This window comes from Giraffa tippelskirchi, chromosome 8, assembly GCF_054371585.1.
Source record: "Giraffa tippelskirchi isolate mGirTip1 chromosome 8, T2T-mGirTip1v1.2.pri, whole genome shotgun sequence".
Taxonomy (NCBI): Eukaryota; Metazoa; Chordata; class Mammalia; order Artiodactyla; family Giraffidae; genus Giraffa; species Giraffa tippelskirchi.
The window spans coordinates 19610980-19632051 of NC_137282.1; the positions used below are offsets into that span (position 1 = coordinate 19610980).

Sequence of the window (21072 nt, forward strand, 5' to 3'; positions counted from 1 at the left end):
GTCCATCACTAACTCCCGGAGTTTACTCAAACGCATGTCCATCATCGGAGAAGGCAATGGCACCCCACTCCAGTACTCTTGCCTGGAAAATCCCATGGACAGAGGAGCCTGGTAGGCTGCAGTCCATGGGGTCGCTAAGAGTCGGACACGACTGAGCGACTTCACTCTCACTTTTCACTCTCATGCATTGGAGAAGGAAATGGCAACCCACTCCAGTGTTCTTGCCTGGAGAATCCCAGGGACGGCAGAGCCTGGTGGGCTGCCGTCTATGGGGTCGCACAGAGTCCAACACGACTGAAGCGACTTAGCAGTAGCAGCATGTCCATCATCCAGTCAGTGATGCCATCCAACCGTCTTATCCTCTGTCGGCCCTTTCTCCTCTCGCCTTCAATGTTTCCCAGCATCACGGCCTTTTCTAGTGAGTCAGTTCTTCCCATCAGGTGGCCAAAGTATTGGAGCTTCAGCATCAGTCCTTCCAGTGGACATTAGGACTGATTTCCTTTAGGATAGACTGGTTGTATCTCCTTGCTGTCCAAGGGACTCTCAAGAGTCTTCTCCAACACCACAGTCCAAAAGCATCAATTCTTTGGTGCTCAGCTTTCTTTATAGTCCAACTCTCACATCCATACATCACTACTGGAAAAACCATAGCTGTGACTAGACAGACCCTTGTTGGCAAAGTAATGTCTTTGCTTTTTAATATGCTGTCTAGGTTGATCATAGCTTTCCTTTCAAGGAGCAAGTGTCTTTTAATTTCATGGCTGCAGTCACCATCTGCATTGATTTTGGAGCCCCCAAAAATAAAGTCTTTCACTGTTTCCATTGTTTCCCCATCTATTTGCCATGAAGTGATGGGACCGGATGCCATGATCTTAGTTTTCTGAATGTTGAGTTTTAAGCCAACTTTTTCACTCTCCTCTTTCACTTTCATCAAGAGACTCTTTAGCTCTTCTTCACTTTCTGCTATAAGAGTGGTATTATTTGCATATCTGAGGTTATTGATATTTCTCCTGGCAATCTTGATTCCAGGAGGATCTTGTCATTCATCAGTCTTGTCATTCACAATCATTCCAATCTTGTGCTTCATCCAGCCCAAGATATACTCTGCATATAAGTTAAATAAGCAGGGTGACAATATATGACCTTGATGTACTCCTTTCCCGATTTGGAACCAGTCTGGTTCCATGTCCAGTTCTAACTGTTGCTTCTTGACCTGCATACAGATTTCTCAGGAGGCAGGTCAGGTGGTCTGGTATTCCCATCTCTTGAAGAATTTTCCACAGTTTGTTGTGGTCCACACAGTCAAAGGCTTTGGCATAGTCAATAAAGCAGAAGTAGCAGTTTTTCTGGAAGTCTCGTGCAATGGATGTTGCAATTTGATCTGTGGTTCCTCTGTCTTCCTTAAATCCAGCTTCAGTATCTGGAAGTTCACGGTTCACGTACTGTTGAAGGCTGGCTTAGAGAATTTTGGCATTACTTTGCTAGCATGTGAGGTGAGTACAGTTATGCAGTAGTGTGAGCATTCTTTGGCATTGCCTTTCTTTGGGATTGGAATGAAAACTGACCTTTTCCAGTCCTGTGGCCACTTCTGAGTTTTCCAGACTTGCTGGCATATTGAATGAAGCACTTTCAGAGCATCATCTTTTAGGATTTGAAATAGCTCAACTGGAATTTCATCACCTCCACTAGCTTTGTTCGTAGTGATGTTTCCTAAGGCCCACTTGATTTTGCATTGCAGGATGTCTGGTTCTAGGTGAGTGATCACACCATTGTGGTTATCTGGGTCATGAAGATCTTTTTTGTATAGTTATTCTGTGTATTCTTGCCACCTCTTCTTAATATCTTCTGCTTCTGTTAGGTCCATACTATTTCTGTCCTTTATTGTGCCCATCTTTGCATGAAATGTTCCCTTGGTATTTCTAATTTTCTTGAAGAGATCTCTAGTCTTTCCCACTCTATTGTTTTCCTCTATTTCTTTGCATTGATCGCTGAGGAAGGCTTTGTTATCTCTCCTTGCTATTCGTTGGAACTCTGCATTCAAATGGGTATATCTTTCCTTTTCTCCTTTGACTTTAGCTTCTTTTCTTTTCTCAGCTATTTGTAAGGCCTCCTCAGACAACCATTTTGCCTTTTTGCATTTCTTTTTCTTGGGGATGGTCTTGATCCCTGCCTCCTGTACAATGTCACGAACCTCCATCCATAGTTCTTCAGTCACTCTGTCTATCAGATCTAATCCCTGAATCTATTTCTCACTTCCACTCTACAATCGTAAGGGATTTGATTTAGGTCATACCTGAACGGTCTAGTGATTTTCCCTACTTTCTTCAATTTAAGTCTGAATTTGGCAATAAGGCATTCATAATCTGAGCCAAAGTCAGCTCCAAGTCTTGTTGTTGCTGACTGTATAGAACTTCTCCATCTTTGGCTGCAAAGAATATAATCAATCTGATTTTGATATTGACCATCTGGTAATGTCCACGTGTAGAGTCTTCTCTTGTGTTGTTGGAAGAGGGTATTTGCTATGACCAGTGCATTCTCTTGGCAAAACTCTATTAGCCTTTGCCCTGCTTCATTCTCTAATCCAAGGCCAAATTTGCCTGTTACTCGAGGTATTTCTTGACTTTCTACTTCTGCATTCCAGTCCCCTATAATGAAAGGGACATCTTTTTTTGGGTGTTAGTGCTAGAAGGTCTTGTAGGTCTTCGTAGAACCATTCATCTTCAGCTTCTTCAGCATTACTGGTTGGGGCATAGACTTGGATTACTGTGATATTGAATCGTTTGGCCTGGAAATGACAATATCTGTCATTTTTGATATTGCATCCAAGTATGGCATTTTGGACTCTTTTGTTGACTATGATGGCTACCCCATTTCTTCTAAGGGATTCTTGCCCACAGTAGTAGAAATAATGGTCATTTGAGTTAAATTCACCCATTCCAGTCCATTTTAGTTCACTGATTCCTAAAATGTCTAGGTTCACTCTTGCCATCTCCTGTTTGATCACTTCCAATTTGCTTTGATTCATGGACCTAACAGTCCAGGTTCCTATGCAATATTGCTCTTTACAGCATCGGACCTTGCTTCTATCACCAGTCACATCCACAACTGGCTGTTGTTTTTGCTTTGGCTCTGTCTCTTCATTCTTTCTGGAGTTATTTCTCCACTGATCTCTAGTAACATATTGGGCACCTACCGACCTGGGGAGTTCATCTTTCAGTGTCCCATCTTTTTGCCTTTTCATACTGTTTATGGGGTTCTCAAGGCAAGAATGCTGAAGTGGTTTGCCATTCCCTTCTCTAGTGGACCACAATCTATTAGACCTCTCCACCATGACCCGTTCGTCTTAGGTGGCCCTACACGGCATGGTTCATAGTTTCATTGAGTTAGACAAGACTGTGGTCCATGTGATCAGATTGGTTGGTTTTCTGTGATTGTGGTTTTCTGTGATGTGTAGTTTTCTGCAATGTGGTTTTCTGTGATGTGTAGTTTTCTGTGATTGTGGTTTTCATGCAAAGATGGGAACAATAAAGGACAGAAATGGTATGGACCTAACAGAAGCAGAAGATATTAAGAAGACATGGCAAGAATACACAGAAGAACTATATAAAAATGATCTTCATAATCACAATGGTGTGATCACTTACCTAGAGCCAGACATCCTGGAATGCAAAGTCAAGCGGGCCTTAGGAAACGTCACTACGAACAAAGCTAGTGGAGGTGATGGAATTCCAGTTAAGCTATTTCAAATGCTAAAAGATGATGCTGTGAAAGTGCTTCATTCAATATGCCAGTAAGTCTGGAAAACTCAGAAGTGGCCACATGACTGGAAAAGGTCAGTTTTCATTCCAATCCCAAAGAAAGGCAATGCCAAAGAATGCTCACACTACTGCATGATTGTACTCACCTCACATGCTAGCAAAGTAATGCTCAAAATTCTCCAAGCCAGGCTTCAACAGTATGTGAACCGTGAACTTCCAGATGCTGAAGCTGTATTTAGAAAAGGCAGAGGAACCAGAGATCAAATTGCCAACATCTATTGGATAATCGAAAAAGCACGAGACTTCCAGAAAAACCGCTACTTCTGCTTTATTGACTATGCCAAAGCCTTTGACTGTGTGGACCACAACAAACTGTGGAAAATTCTTCAAGAGATGGGAATACCAGACCACCTGACCTGCCTCCTGAGAAATCTGTATGCAGGTCAAGAAGCAACAGTTAGAACTGGACATGGAACCAGACTGGTTCCAAATCGGGAAAGGAGTACGTCAAGGCCGTATATTGTCACCCTGCTTGTTTAACTTATCTGCCGAGTGCATCATGAGAAATGCTGGGCTGGAAGAAGCACAAGCTGGAGTCAAGAGTGCTGGGAGAAGTATCAGTAACCTCAGATATGCAGATGACACCACCCTTATGGCAGAAAGTGAAGAAGAACTAAAAAGCCTCTTGATAAAAGCGAGAGAGGAGAGTGAAAAAGTTGGCTTAAAGCTCAACATTTAGAAAACTAAGATCATGGCATCTGGTCCCATCACTTCATGGGAAATAGATGGGGAAACAATGGAAACAGTGTCCAACTTTATTTTTTTGGGCTCCAGAATCACTGCAGATGGTGATTGCAGCCATGAAATTAAAAGACGTTTACTCCTTGGAAGGAAGGTTATGACCAACCTAGATAGCATATTAAAAAGCAGAGACATTACTTTGCCAACAAAGGTCCATCTAGGCAAGGCTATGGTTTTTCCAGTAGTCATGTATGGATGTGAGAGTTGTACTGTAAAGAAAGCTGATTGCTGAAGAATTGATGCTTTTGAACTGTGGTGTTGGAGAAGACTCTTGAGAGTCCGTTGGACTGCAAGGAGATCCAATCAGTCCATTCTAAAGGAGATCAGCCCTGGGTGCTCATTGGAAGGACTCATGCTGAAGCTGAAACTCCAATACTTTGGCCACCTGATGCGAAGAGTTGACTCATTGGAAAAGACCCTGATGCTGGGAAAGATTGAAGGCGGGAGGAGAAAGGGACGACAGAGGATGAGATGGCTGGATGGCATCACCGATTCGATGGATGTGAGTTTGGGTAAACTCTGGGAGTTGGTGATGGACAGGGAGGCCTGGCATGCTGTGATTCATGGGGTTGCAAAGAGTCGGACAGGACTGAGCAACTGAACTGAACTGAACTATGAAGGTTCAAATCCTGGTCAGGGAGCTAAAATCCCACATCCCTTATAGTCAGAAAACCAAGACATAGAACAGAAGCAATATTGTAACAAATTCAATAAAGACTTTAAAAATAGTCCACATCAAAAAAATCTTTTAAAAGAAAATGCACTTACTGTGTCAGATGGTTCAGTGCATTAGAAGTGACTTTCTAGCACATGGTAAAGGATTTGACTTTACCTCTCTGCCTTTCTCCTGACTGAATGTATATGGGAAAGACAGATTATAGAACTTTAATTCTTTTTAGGATGTCCTAAAATTCTATAATGGTTTTTCTTTTGAGGGAAGCATGTTATCAACATTAAGGGGGTTGGAGCAATACATCCTTTCTTTGAGTGAGGCGCTCTTGTGGAGGTTGGTGATAAGTCCAAAATCAAAGTCAATCAATGGGTCAGACAAGATGTGCCGTATTTTCTGTGCTATTTGAAATAGTGTATTGTAGAATCTCAGTTAGCATTAAACTCAACCAGTGAGTATCTGCCAAAACTTGTGACTTCAGAATAAAGACATAGTAATGCCTATTATACCATCAGTCTTTTCTGTAATTGAAATCACATTTATGCGGGAGCTTTATGTTTAGTCTGTGAATTACTAAATATATATATATGAAATATAGTATATATTTTCACTAAGTTAGGAAGTGCTAGGAAGTCCTGCATAGATTTTGCGAGCCAACTATAATACATTATGGGATAAACTCCTGTGCTTTCATCTCTTTTTTCCTTCCTCTCATTTTAAAATCTCAATATATTTTTCTGTTTTATTATATTGATATATTTTTGCTTGCTGCTACAAACTCTTGTTTTTTTGGATGGAGAAGAGAAAAAAATTGTAACTGGATAAACCTGTCTTTCTCTTCCTTCCCCAGAGAAAAGAGCTGAAATATTGTTAGCCCAGAAAATGACCTTCTCATTTCAGAGGTCAGAATTCAGCCTTCTCATTTCAGACCTGAGAAAATAGAAACTGGTTAGATACTAGTTAATGACACCATCTGCATCCTTGATTATTCAAAACACATTTGCCAATTGGGTATCTGGTGTCTAGAAAGTGAGGCAGCTGTAGGTGGAATTTCATACAGTGTTACAGACTAATGACGCCACTTGTAATTATTTATGTTGTTAATCATTGACAATAAACATTGCATCATATCATAAACATTTTTATCCTTTAGTAAAGTCAAGCTGCCACTGTTCTACATTTTTCCTGTCAGGTTTTTTTTTTTTTTTTTTTTTTTACAAAAGACCGTTTTCAGAATAATATTCGAAAGGGATGATGGTGGGAATGGGGAATCAAATCTGCAAATGCCGGAAGAGAACTCAAGAGAACACCCCCACTGACCAGGTTGTTAGCCCTGTGGGGCAGGAAGGACAGAGGTCAAGTCCAACAGGGAGGGTGGTTCTGGAAGACCGTCCCTATAGCCTTTAACCTCAAATTGCAATAACATCAGTGAGAGTTAAGTAGAATTAAACATGCTCTTCTGCATCACAACCACAAGAGACTAGAAAGTGCTACTTGGAACTGAGTATAACAGGAAGAAGAAGGAAAAGAAAAAATAATCCCACAGAAAATTGGCCACAGGCCAGCCCTCACATGCACTTGAATTTGGGGTACATACAATGTGAGGGAGCCAGAGAAAGTCACGCCTTAAATTTGGTTTGACTTGGTTCCCAAGTAATGGAGTTTCTAAGACTCTGACAGCAGCAAATGCAAAACTCAGAGGAGGAAGCATATTCATCTCAGGCCATAGGAAAACCTCACAGGCAGTCTTCAAGGTCAGTGGCAAATGCGCAGTTACAGGCAACCAAGCTCATAAGAGAGCAAGACATCAGGAGGGAGAATCAGCTGAAACAGGACAGCGAGAAAAGGCTGTATAGACTTCTGGTGTCAGATGATAAGCTGTTTTGCTTACTGGATTTAAAAAACTAATAATAATATTGAAAATATTTGCAGGAAACAGAAAACTATAAAAATAACATAGATTGGTTAAGGAACAAACAGATTATATATATATATAAAATAAACTATATATTTTATAATTTATATATATATACACACACATACATATATGGACATCTTTTTCAGCAGGTTGGATACTAGAATACAGCAGAAGAAGCTTAGTGAACTAAAAATAGCTCAGAATATATTATCAAGAATTGAGAACAGGTAGTCAAAAACCTGAACAACAGAGGAAAGGAATGTGCCTTCCTCTGTCCTACCTGGATATGTCCCTCCACTCATCAGATGCTGGCATCTCTGCCTCATGGTTTATGTTTGGATAGTATGCAGCTTTCATGGTTTAGCTTAGGCATCTTTCTCCCCTGAAAATCTTTATGAGCTTTATACTGGGCTAAGTGGTCCTTTTCTGTGCCCCATTTCACATTTTACTAAATTTAAATATGAGTTTGGTCTCCTTCATGTGGTTTTAAGTGCTTTGAGGAAGGAAATTTTGACTTAATCATTTTTGTAATTCCAGTGGTCATTACAAATGAGGGTAGAAAAGATGGGAAGCAGGATTAATAGGTTAAAAAATAGTTGGTATGATATTTAACGTATCTAATCTGATGGAGTGAGTGGCACAGGAAGGCTTCCTTGGGTGGGACAGTAAAGTGTTGTGAGAAAGAAAGGTTGGGGCAGAAAGAAAAGATCTTGCTTGTAGTCCTATTTGGCACTTCCTTAACATTGGTTTGTTTATGAATGTGGATATGACATAGGTGTGGCCTTTGCTTTTAACACAGGAGGCTGCTTGTTCTAAATAGTTCTCTGTGAAGGACTAAACCAAACCACTTTATTGTTCCTTTGACCCTTGCCATTTGCCTCCGAGGTCTTTTGGTCCCTGTGAAAATCATGGGAGCAAGGAATGTGGATACTTTGATCTGGTCATAGAGAAATATAACTCCCATGAAAGTAAGGATGAGATGCTCTTGTCTAAGTTTCTATCTTTTCTTACCTTGTGCTGTTCGTTACATTATCTGGCTACTGGTTTCCTTAGTAAGTAATTAGGAAGCATTAAGTAATTAACCAGGAGCAGCATAGAGCCAGTAGTGATTATCCTCAGTCCCTAAGTGGAGAGCAAATTGTAGTGAAAAAAACAAGGATTAATTTAGTGAAAAGAGAAAATAGGCAGAGCATCTAACCACAACCACTAGTTAAACCATTGACCAAACAAGATCACTCTCCCTAGGCAGGGTGAAATTGAATGCCAGAAATGAACTGAATCGAATTAGTATCAAGAGCACAACCAGAAAGCCATAGTGCAATCCTAAGATGGGGTGCAAGGCAGGATCCATATATTCTAAATAGTAACAGGAAAAACCCAATGCAAACATGTTTAATCAATAAAAAGGATTTATGAGACCATAACAAGGAAAAGAGGCAAAGAAGTGAACTAATCAGGAGAGACTAACACTGTAACTGATAACCTCAAAATTCTGATGATTTCACATAATATAAAATTGTTTTTCCATGCAATTCAGTCTGGCATTCCTGGTCAAGCAACAGTCCTGGTACTCTGTCCTCCAGGTGGTTACCCAGGCTCTCTCCATTGTGGTTCTCCTCTCAGCCAACAGATGGGGAAAGAAGAGGGAGGATCACTCGAGCAGGCTTGAAAGGGGAGACAGGGATTTGACCCACATTCCATTGGCTAGAACTCGGCCATATGGCCACGGAGGCTGGGAAATGTAGTGACCTGTGCGCCCAGAAACAAAGGAAATACTGGCGAATGTTTAATTAGCTTTGGCCAGCTGCAATGGGAGCCAAATGTTTTCTGGCTTATTCCCAGTGAGAATAGGGCGCCTCAATCCCTGTATTCTAAGAAAGTCACTGAGATTCACCTGGAGTCACAGGCACTTCCCTGAACAGATGAACTGACCAGAGGACTGTAACGGGCTTGTGGCCTCTAGCCCACCTCTTGAGCTGGAGGTGGGGTCAGCTTTCCCTGAAATGTCTGGATTGCAGAGGAAATTGGAAAATACCAGAAAGACAATGTAAGTATATTAGGAAGTAGAAACAGATGGTGGTTAGTGAACTAACAGTGTCCATCTAAGGTCTTCGTCCTAAAAAAGTGGGATATCAAAAAGAGATGCCAAGATAACTCGAGGATCTGGAGAAAACTTGGAGAGACATGTGACCTGGTTACTGAAACTTGTGCCTGCCAGACACTCAGCCACTGGGGATGAAACATAAGAATAGAAAGAGAACTTTATTTCCAGATTCCCACACTCCTTGATCCTCTGAAATTTTTACTCGTTTTTAATATTCTTTGTTTTTCAGATTCAGAGCGGCTACATGTACTCAGGACTCTCTGAGTGCTGCTGTCTTTTCCAGTTCTATGTTTGGGATTTTGCTGTCATCGATCCAGGGAAAGATGTTCAGGAAACTTTCCTTTAAAGTTTAGACGTAAAATAAATAAATAAATAAATAAATAAATAAAGTTTAGACGTGCTTTGAAATCTAGAGCATATTCCTGAAATACCACCTTGTTTCCTGAGCAAATGAGGTTTCCCACCATTTAGAAGAGCCCTGAATGTTGACAGCCCAGGAGAAGGGAGAGAGAAAGAAAGAGAGGGGGGAAGGATGTAAGGATGTGACAGGAATTCAGAAACGGAGTACTGGTGCTTTGGTCTCTGACTCACCACTCCAGCCGGGGGGCGCCTCAGAGTGGAAATCACCGTCTTTTAGCTCTCTCAAACCTGGAAACTACACAGCTCAGAACAAGGCATCAATTCAACAAACATTTAATCTAGGGCTTATCATATTCCAGGCTCTGTTGTTTTGGAAAGCATCTCCCAGTGAGAGATTCAACATGTAGAAAAAATTTAAATATCATTCTTTCTCTTGCTTGCTCTCGCTCTCTCTCTAATATATATGTATATAATGAATATTAGAAAAACCACAGAATTATTTTAAAAGATGAGCTGCAGTCACATGTATTCACAGGGAAGTGTATTCAAAATGTACAGTTGAAGGGGAAATGTTTACTAACAGTCTTTATAGTATGGTCCCTGTTTTGTTTTTAAAGTATAGATAAATGATCAGATTTGGATTTACAACAAGGCTAAAGCTGATAAGCTCTCATTTGCTTATTCAGAGTCTTGTTCAAGACTCTGAGCTTACTTAATTTTGTATTTTTCATGAAGAGCGTCTCACAAAAGCATAATTATGAGGTCAAAATCGGAATCATTCCGTGATATTTGACCCAACCTAGGCCAACCTTCGTTATCTCAGACAGTTGGAGTATAGAGACATTATCTTTTCTATCATCCCAAACAATGCCTCCTGCAATTCTTTCCTAGCCATTCCTTCTCTTTACTAGTAACCCCTGGCAACCCTGACAGGTGTTTCTACACCTGTCTCTGAGTAAGATAATTCAGGGGCTTTGTAATCAGAACTCCCATCATTCAGCCAGCAGACATTATCTCTACCCTGTGTCCAGCCAGCCTGGAGGAGACGCTCTCTCATCACCTTTCTCCAAGTTCTGCTTTTCCCTGTTTCCAATGATCAGTTTCATGACCTTTCACTTCATTCCCTTTAACCTATATTCCCTTAATCTCATATTGTCTCTGTTTCTCTCCCACTATGCTCATTTTCTGACAAAAAGCAAAAACCAAAAGGGCATGTATGTGTTTCTAGGATAGAGACTATTTCTTATTAGTGATGAAAATTTTCAAGCACAATGAAAAAACTTCAGACAAATAAAAATAGCTAGTAAAATCCATAAAACCAACAGCATGCTTTTATTTTAACCTTATTATGGTGCTTTTTGCATATGTTTTCCTGAAGGGGTAATATATGGTGCCCAGAGAGGCTTAGGGCTATTCAGTGCTGTGTAAAACTGGCTTTTTGGATCAGTTACACTTCCCTAAGCATCTTAATATTTTAAATTTTGCATTACAAGTCAAAAATGCTACATTCAGCCAGCAGTTCAGTGTAGTTAGTAGACTGTAAACTATTTGATCATTATGGAATCAGTGCAATAATTATTTGTGATTAAACTTCATTTATGTGAATTGAATATTCAAGAAGCATAATTTAACTATACCTATATTAGTTCTAATTAAGTTCAGCTTCATATAATAGTTGGCCACTTTCTCTTGCAAAGGGATTTTACAAGTACTAGGCAGTTTGGAGTTCGCATGGCCAGGAGTACTAAATTCTTTTTAAGAACTCAGTCTCCTTCTGGCTGTTACCTCTGTAATCTCTAAAAGTGTAGACCTGGTATTTATGGTCTATGAATGTAACTGGTGCTCCAGCCATCTCATCTATGTTCCAGGCTGGCAACAGATGAGGAAGAATAAACACATAAACACTGAATAAGGAGACTTCACCCAGAAGTGCTACACAGTATTCTCACATCTCTATGGGAAATACCCCAACATCTGACTCAGTCAACTGCTCATGAGAATCAGAAATGTCATCCTTTAATTGGACTGCAGTGTACCAGCCAAAAATTTGGGTTCTGTTACTAAAGGAAAAGGGGAAAATTAGACTGGGTGAAGAAGTTTGCATTCCCTGACACCGTCTTAAATAATAGTGTGATGATTGAAAGATGTTATACCTCGTTATAATACTTTGAATTCTGTTAAAAGATAAAGCATATAAAAATCTTAATTAAAAAAAGAGAAAAACCTAGTTCAATTAGTCAGAGAAGGCAATGGCACCCCACTCCAGTACTCTTGCCTGGAAAATCCCATGGACGGAGGAGCCTGGTATACCAGCTGCAGTCCATGGGGTCGCTAAGAGTTGGACACGACTGAGTGGTTTCACTTTCACTTTTCACTTTCATGCATTGGAGAAGGAAATGGCAACCCACTCCAGTGTTCTTGCCTGAAGAATCCCAGGGACAGGGGAGCCTGGTGGGCTGCCGTCTATGGGGTCGCACAGAGTCGGACACGACTGAAGCGACTTAGCAGCAGCAGCAGTTCAATTAGTACAGTGTATCATCAGAATTGAGATAGAGTCATAGTGTCAGGAATGCACAGATGGACTGCATTTGAGCAGAGGTTGCTGTCAGGGATGCAGAATATTCTGGAGCAACCACAGCTTCCCATCACAACAGTGGCTCAGGAAGATCTGGGAAGTGCGTTTCAAATCTTCGTGTCTGACTGCAGAATTCAGTGCAGAGGACACAAGGAAGCAGAAGGTAAGGTTCCTGTCCCCAAAGGCATTTCCATTTAGGCTGGGAAATAAGTTCAATAAATCCTTCAACTTTTCATGTATTCAGTATACAAGAGCTCTCAATACAGTGATAGAAGATAATCCACAAGTCACTGGGTGATTTTCTTTTTTGGTCATTCAAACGTGTAGAGGATCAGTGCCTCAAGTGATTGTGTGTTGTCTACTGTTGAGGCAGTAATGCACTATGGTGTCGTAAATGGGAGGGAAATCCAAAGGGGAGGGGATGTATGTGTGTATATGCTGATTGATTTTGTTATTCTGTAGAAGCTATCACAACATTGTAAAGCAACTATATGCCAATAAAAATTACTTTAGAAAAAAGTAAAGGAAGAAGAGGTTTGTTAAAGAGTAGTTTAGGAAATGCAGATTGGGGAATTAACATTCATTGAGTTTTGCTCTGTCGGGCACTTTTCCAGGTGCTTTATGTAATCTGTGGGATAATCATTGTTATTCCATTTTTTTAGATGAGGAGTCTGAGGCTCACATAAGTAACTTCTTGTTGTTGAACAGCCAGCTAGAAAAGGGAGCAGAATTGGAATGTGGGTCTCTTCCAAAATCTATGCTCTTTCCATCACAGAATTCCACCTGAGATGGGAGTCGGGGTGGAAGAGTGTTGTATAAACGTGATGTTGTCCAAGCATCACTAGCTGGGAGGTTCTAGATGAGTTCACATTTGTATACTCAAGATTTCACTAGCTCAAAGCCCCTACCACTCGTTGCAGAATTCTGATTTTCACCCAGTGAATCCATCTACACTGCTATCTGCACTGGCCTCTTCCCCCTGGGAAAACTCACCTCACTGACCTTGACTGCTCCATGCAGACCCCCAGTTCCTCCCTCCACCTCACCATGATTTTCTCAGTCCTGACAGTTTAGCAGTCACTTTCACTGTCAGAAGCCACCAGCCAGGGAAAATCGGTGACATGGCAGGGTTGATTGACTCACTGAAATATTTATCAGGGGCTCTGTGAGAGGGGCAGGTGAGCCAGAGCTCTGAACCTGGCTCTTATACAGAGGCAGGTGTTGGTTTAGTGAGAGGAGGCAGACAAGAAGCATGATAATTGCCAATTGTGGTAAATGCCGTGAAGAAAATAAACAGAGCCCTGTGATAGGAAATAATGACAGGCAATGGGAGGGGTGAGGGCTTCTAAGAGGACAGCCATTTCTTTTCACAAGGACAGCTTTTTAAAATTTGTTACTTACTTTATTTATGTATTTATTTGGCTGCCTCAGCCCTCAGTTGTGGCACACAGGATCTTTTTCTGTTGCAGGTCACAGACTCTAGTCGTGGCACATGGGCCCCAGAGCTCTCTGGCTTCGGTAGTTGTGGCACACAGATTTAGTTGCTTCACAGTGTGTGGGGTCTTAGTTCCCCGACCAAGGATCAAACCTGAGTCCACTGCATTGCAAGGCAGATTCTTTACCACTGGACCACCAGGGAAGTCCCCAGGTTTTTTTTCCTTTAATGGAGCAGTCATTCACATGCCTTCCCTGGAGCCCTCATTGCCCTCTGAATTCCATGCACAGAACAGAATCCCAACAGCTTCCTTCATCTGTCCAGATCAATGGTTCTGAAACTTGGCTGAGTTATCAAAATCACTGAGAGAGCTTTCATAAATACAGATAACTTGGGCTCTGCCCTTTAGAGACTAGAGTTAGTTGGTTCGGGATGGGTCTCAGGCATGAAGTTTGAAGTTCCTAGATGGTTCTAGTGTGTAGGCAAGCATGCAAATCACTGGTCTAAAGCAGGGGTCCTCAAACCACTTGAGCATACATCAGAATTGTCTGCAGGGTCTAGTCATTGCTCTGCTGGCTGGTTTCCATTGCCTGACTCAAGATCATGGCCTGGGTGTCCCAAGAAATTCACAGTGGCTCCTAATTTTATGTGTGGGTCTCATACTTAGGGCAGTGCCTCTCAACCTTTAACGGGCATATGAATCAGCTGGGGAGCTTGTCAAACTGCAGTTCTGCATGGTTGCCACTGGCTAGCATGGGGGGCAGGGAGGAAATGGAGAGTTGTCTTAATGGGTACAGAATTTCAGTTTTGCGAGATGGAAAGACTCCTGGAGGTTGGCCACACAACAATGTGAATATACTTAACACTCCTGAATTGTACACTTAGAGACAGTTAAGATGGCAGATTCTGTGTTATGCCTATTTTAGCACAGTTATTTAAAAGTGCAGATTCAGTAGGTCTGGGCAAGGCTTGAGCGTCTGCATTTCTTACAAGCTCTCAGGTGATGCCCTTGCAGAAGCAAGGGTTCAGGGTGCGCCACGATTACCTGGGAGGACCTGACTCAGTGTAGGCTCTTCATCCCCATCTCAGAGATCGTGATTCAGAGAGTCTGAGATGGGGCCTATGTGTAGCTGCTATAAACACCCACTTTGAGAAATAACCTTCCGTGGGCTTCACTTCCAAACATGAGATAGATTGTTTACAGGTGCAAAACTGATTCTGGCATTTTATGTCTGAAATAAAAAATTCTGAGTATTTCACAGCTTTATAAAGTGCAGTAGTTTCCATAGTTAAGCAGGCTAGGAATGGAAAAGATCTTCAACTGCAAGACCCTCCAGAATCTAGGGTCATGGGCAGGTTGTGGATTGATGATTTTCCTGGAGCTCCTGAAAAGTGTGTCGCACCCAGCTGATCAAACCTCAGGGCCCCACAGTGTGCCGTACATGACTGGTATCCACTAGGCCTCCCGTCCTACCACCAAACCACTCTCACACCAACCCACCTCCAGCTCAGAGCAAGACCCAATAGCCAACCAACCAGGCCTACTGCTGACAAGTATGGGGAACCCCGGGGTCATACAAAGGTGTAATAGTCCCTATTTATGTGCACTTGCTCTGTGGCAGGACCTTAGCCCCATCATCTCATTTAATCCCCCTGACAACCTGTGAGGTAGATATTGTTATTTTCACCATTTTATGGGTGAAAAAATAGACTCTCTTTAATTTGAGTAATGCACCCAAGTCGTAGAGCCAGGATGTGACAGAGCCAGGATTTGAAATGAGCTTTGCCTGGCAAGGATGCCCAGATGCTTTACACCATGGAGAATGGCTTTGCACAGGCCAGGAATTTGGGCCAAAAGTGGATTGCAGTGCAGGAGTGCTAATTAGCATTAGAGCTGTAATCTATATGCCTGGAGAGTCCTCCATTCAAAGTACACTTCTCCATATGGTGATCATTTTGTATTGTACAAAAATATCAAGTCATTCTGTTGTACACCTGAAACTAATATAATATTGTGAGTCATTTATACTTCAATAAACAAAAGACAAAATGAAGCTAGTATAATATTGTAAGTCAGTTATACTTCAATAAGCAAACAACGAAGTATTCTCACTGCCCCCAGCACGTGGCTTTCCACAGCAAAATTTCTATTTCGAATAATTTGCACTGAAGGTAAGTAAGGCTTAGCTTTCCCAGCAAGTAATGAAGTTTTGAAAAGAGTAATTCGTTAACCTAAATAGGCCCTTGGTTGATAGAAAGTGTAAGAGAGGACTTCCCTGGTGGTACAGTGGATAGGAATCCACCTGCCAATGCAGGAGACATGAGTTTGATCCCCGATCTGGGATGATCCCACATACCTCAAAGCAACTAAGCCACTGCACCACAACTATTGAGCCTCTGCTTTAGAACCCGAGAGCTGCAACCACTGAAGCCCGTGTGCCCTATAGCCTGTGCTCCCAGACAAGAGAAGCCATGCAAATGAGAAGTCCCTGAGCTGCAACGAAGAGTAGCCCTCACTCACTGCAACTAGAGAAAGCCCATGTGCAGCAATGACAGTGCAGCACAACCCCCCAAAAAAAGTTCTAAGAGAAATTCATGGGAGAGTGAGCTGGGGGTTGAATGTGGAGACACTTTCCTCTTAGATAAGATCTTTGAAACTAAAAGAGACCCTACGTCATCTGGTCCCATTTTCCTTTGTTTAAAGATGAGTGTCCGTAAAGCAAATTGAAGTTTGAACATGGTTTCATATAGATTTTCCCAGGGCAGTTTACACAACTTTTTTCATCTAAAGCTCCTCCTCCCCTCCCCCCGCCCCATTCTAAATAGGAATTGCAGATGAGATGATTAGAACGCAGGTCTAAGTATGGACTGAGCACCTGTTTGCCAGATTATGTGCTGGAAATACAGACATCAAAATGAAATGTGTGGTTCCAAGAAACTCACGCTGTCCGGTGTAGATAGCATTGCCTTGGGTGCTGAGGCAGTTCGAAGGAGGACGTGACACACCTGGAAGAGACACTTTAGCTGGGTGTTGAATGGTGACAGGCTTACAAGTTTACCAGGCTAGCAAGTGGGGGTAAGAACCTTCCAGGCAAAGAGCCAGGGAAGGGCACCTGAAAGCCAAGAGTAGATAGTTCTTCCTGGAGCTGAGGAGGGTGTAAAGAAGCAGCATGGTGTTCAGCCAGGTGGCAGGGCTAGTGAAGTTTTAGGGAGAAATGAAAGTGTGACTCTAACAGACATTTGCAGAGGTATGCACCCTGGCTGAGCCATAGGCCGCTGGGATGACCACACAGCCCTGCAGAGTGCATGTACTAAGAAGGCTGAACGCCAAAGAATTGATGCTTTCAAATTGTGGTGTGGAGATGACTTACGAGAGTCCCCTGGACTGCAGGGAGATCAAACCAGTCAATCCTAAAGGAAATTCAACCCCAAATATTCATTGGAAGGACTAATGCTGAAGCTAAAGCTCCTATACTTTGGCCATCTGATGTGAAGAGCCGACTAATTGGAAAAGACCCTGATGCTGGGAAAGATTGAGGGCAGGAGGAGAAGAGGACAGCAGAGGATGAGACGGTTAGATAGCATCACCAACTCAGTGGATGTGAATTTGAGCAAACTCTGGGAGATAGCGGAGGACAGGGAAGCCTGGTGTGCTGCAGTCCATGGGGTCGCAAAGAGTGGGACATGACTTAGCGACTGAGCAACAATGACAGCAACCTCCCTAGATAACTGTAATGGCTATTTCTGTAAGAGCTAACAGTGACTGCCAGGCAGGTGTTACTGTAGCACCTAGTATATGCAGCACCTTGGCAGTACCTGTTCACCTCTGAACAGGCATTAACTTTCTCCACCACTTCTTGCATCTTCCTCTCAGCCATGCAAACTGTCTGGGCAGCACTGGACAAGCTTTGCAGGTTTCTGGCAATCTCTCTGTGATCATGAGGTTAGGGTGGCCTGATTCCTATTTGCCCAAACATAGGAGAACACTGTTTTTTTCCAACCTGTTTTTCAATTACTGATACTAGAGAAGTAGAACTAGAGAAGTAGGAAGCTCTACCAACGCACATACAGACACACACACACAAATGCAATGAACAACAACAACACAACATTTAGAAAAGACTTTCTATGTTATTTGGCTCCCCAAATGACCTTTGCTGGATATAGAAAGATTGAGTGTTAGATTGAATTTTGCAGCTGAAGAAACTGAAGCTCAAATAGTAACTTGGTTACTGTAGCTGTTTAGTGGGAAAGCTGAAACCAGACTCATCTCTTAGCCTGCACTTTTTCATTATACCTCCTCCTAATTCCCTCTCAGACCATTTATAAAAGAAATATCTGGGACCTTCCCTGGCAGTCCAGTTGTTAAGACTCTGAGCTTCTATTGCAGGGGTTTGATCCTTGGTCAGAAAATAAGACCTTGCATGCCGTATGGCAAGGTCAAAAATTTTTTGAAAAATAAAAAAGAAATATCTGGAGAGGCAAAATGATCCATGTGGAGTTCATCATTCAATAATCAACCACACTAGTCCCTTCATTAGTGATATAAGTAAAATTCCCCTGAAACATCTTATAGGTAAACTTTCTACTGAACCATATTTCTTTGGTCAGGTATTTCTTCTTTGATTCCTGCAGCCATCCCTAAAGAAATGGCCTGGAGGAAAGCAAAATTTCAATTAAAAAGGAATCTTTTAGACAGAACTCCTGCCATGCTGAGCATTTAAGCCTCCAAAAACAATATCATAATTGATATTGTGAGCATGTAGAGCTCAGGATCCTCAGAATCTGCATATACCTTACGAACATTAAGATAGTATTTCCAGAAAACTGCAACCAGATCATGAGGAATATATTGTACTTTATGTACATGTGGCACAAAATTAATGTCCCTGGCTTTAACCTAAAAATCTGTGTAACAAACAGTCCTTTTACCAAAATTACTTTGCTATGAATCTAATCCAACTGAGAAGACGATGCCTGAAGCCTCAAATGAGAAGACATTTATTCTCTGAAAACCAGGTCTCACGTAAATAGAGGATGCTAAAACTGGAAAAGAAGGTTAACAGGTCAGGGTCTTTGCATTTCAAAAGGAGGATTTTTAGCCAGTGGGAGACATGTTCCAGGGTCAGAGAAAATCTAACTATTTGCCTTTCAAAAATTATGATGTGGTTTTTGTATATCCTGATTTTCTGCCATCACCAGGATTAGATTTCATTTTTAATTTGTCTGAATTGTGGTGTATCATAATTAAGTTTTGGATGGGGTGCCTGGGAAATCCCATGGACGGAGGGACCTGGGGGGCTAAGGTCCATGGGGTTCCAAAGAGTTAGACGTGACTTAGTGATTAAATCGGAGAAGGAAATGGCAACCACTCCAGTATTCTTGCCTGGAGAGTCCCACGGGCAGAGGAGCCTGGTGGGCTGCTGTCCGTGGGGTCACACAGAGTCGGTCATGACTGAAGCAACTTAGCATGCATGCATGCATTGGAGAAGGAAATGGCAACCCACTCCAGTGTTCTTGCCTGGAGAATCCCATGGACAGAGGAGCCTGGTGGGCTGCCATCTGAGGGGTCACACAGAGTCGGACACGACTGAAGCGACTTAGCAGCACAGGGGTGTTGAACTAAGAAGATGTACATCATCTAAAGAAGAATACCCCAGCAACTATTTGGACTCAGCCGTTCTTCTTCCAGGAATTCATTTTAAGGAAATATTTCAGAAGGGAAAAATGCTAATCATGCAGAGATGTTTGTAATCAGCTTTTTTTATGATAGCAAAAAGCAGGAATAAGCAACAATTAGACAGTGTTTAAATAAACAATGATAGCAATTCAATTTGAATATTTTGTAACCATTGAAAATGATGCATAAAAAGCATGTAAGAAGCAATCACATGTGAGTATTATGTCTCATAATTTTACACTTTAGTGTTTACAAATTGTGTTTATGTTATATTATCTCAATTGTGCTTCATAATAACCTTGTGAAATTGAGGCAGTTCTCCCTGTTTGCTGATAGGAAAACAGACTAGTGGAGCTGATGTGGTTTGTCTGGGATCACTCATGAAATATTCAACACATTGACCACAGGATTTAATAAACATAGGCTTATGGATCAAGACTGGAAAGACCAGATAACAAGTTACAAATAGTTGTGCTGTTAAAGTGTTTTTCTTCTGTGAGTATATGCATGTGTTGGCAGGGGTATGTCTTTTTGTGTTTTGTCTTTTTGGTAAAACTTCTTTTAACACTGATTACTTCTAAAATGATTTATTGCAATCATTGATGCTAAGTTCTTCAGCTTTCTTATTAGACATTAGAATCTTGAGATTACCTATGACAGATCCTCTTTGCTTTTTGCACATACACACTAAATCATATATATGGCCTGCATTTTCATACAGACAAGATTCTCTGGGATGGCCAAACATGTAGCTTTTACATCTTGCTCACCTTTTATGTTCCCAACTCCAATGCTGCCATGGCCACAGGGGAGCCCAATTCCACTGAATCTTGCTTGAAACATTCTCTTATATACCCACTAAAGTAGTTCCTCTGTGAAAATCAAGTCCTTGAGTCCTTCGGGGTTGGAAGTTTTCAGAGTTGCTTTCTGGAAAGGTGTCCTGTAGTAGTCAGAGTGATTTAGTGGTTACATGTGGTCAAGCTTTCAGCTTGTGTTCCTGTTTTAATATGACAAATCCCTCATCCCCAATATTTTGTTCCCTCTGTTTCTCTTTGTTCCCTTTGAGTCTCAATATCTTTTCTAAGACCTAAGCATTTAACACTGTGAATGTTCATCCTGATTCAAACATCTCCAAAGCTGTAACAAGTCGCACACAAGATAGGATCAGTGTTCTCCTTGTCAACACAGAAACAGATGTTTACTTCGGTGGAGATCATCCTTTTTGTGGTATAGCAGGAACAATTTCTGTTGAAAAGTCTTCTTTAAAGTGTTACTGCCTGGCTGTGACTTGATTGTAAACACAAATATGATCAGAGCAACTGAAATCCCCAAGTAGTTTTCAGTTCCCAGTGGGCATTCAGGGCATACGATTTGTATGGGGTGTGTGTGCGTGTGTGTGCGCGCGCGCATGTGTGTGTGTGCATGTGTGTGTTTAAATTCTCAGGTCTGAGGGACTGAGAATACTTTCAACTCAGTTTGAAAAAAATTGCTGTAAACCTACAGGCTTTGGGCCACAGCCCCCTCTCTCTCCTCCCTTCCAGAATCAAGCTTTCTGAATGAACTGTCCATATACATCATCTCCACCTCTTTCTCTGAAGCATTCTGGCATCAACCCCTCCCACTCCACTGACTCTGTCCTTCCAACAACTCCTTTGGAGAAATCGATGGCATATCCCTTAAGTTGTCACATACGCTATCCCTGGGTCATCCATCCATAATGACAGATGGAAATTGATGATAAATAACTCACCCTTCACAGGGTGACAGCTCT

The 21072-nt window shown here is 41.8% G+C and overlaps 1 long non-coding RNA gene across 1 annotated transcript in view; it reads left to right on the forward strand.

Annotated features, from left to right (window-relative positions):
- The window catches only part of LOC145517774 (uncharacterized), a 40241-nt gene extending 30601 nt beyond the window's left edge, over nt 1–9640 (forward strand). Inside the window, exon 2 of the long non-coding RNA XR_014062319.1 lies at nt 9481–9640. This is a non-coding gene — a long non-coding RNA (uncharacterized LOC145517774). The remainder of the gene's footprint in view (nt 1–9480) is intronic.
- Nucleotides 9641–21072: the final 11432 nt, after the last annotated feature.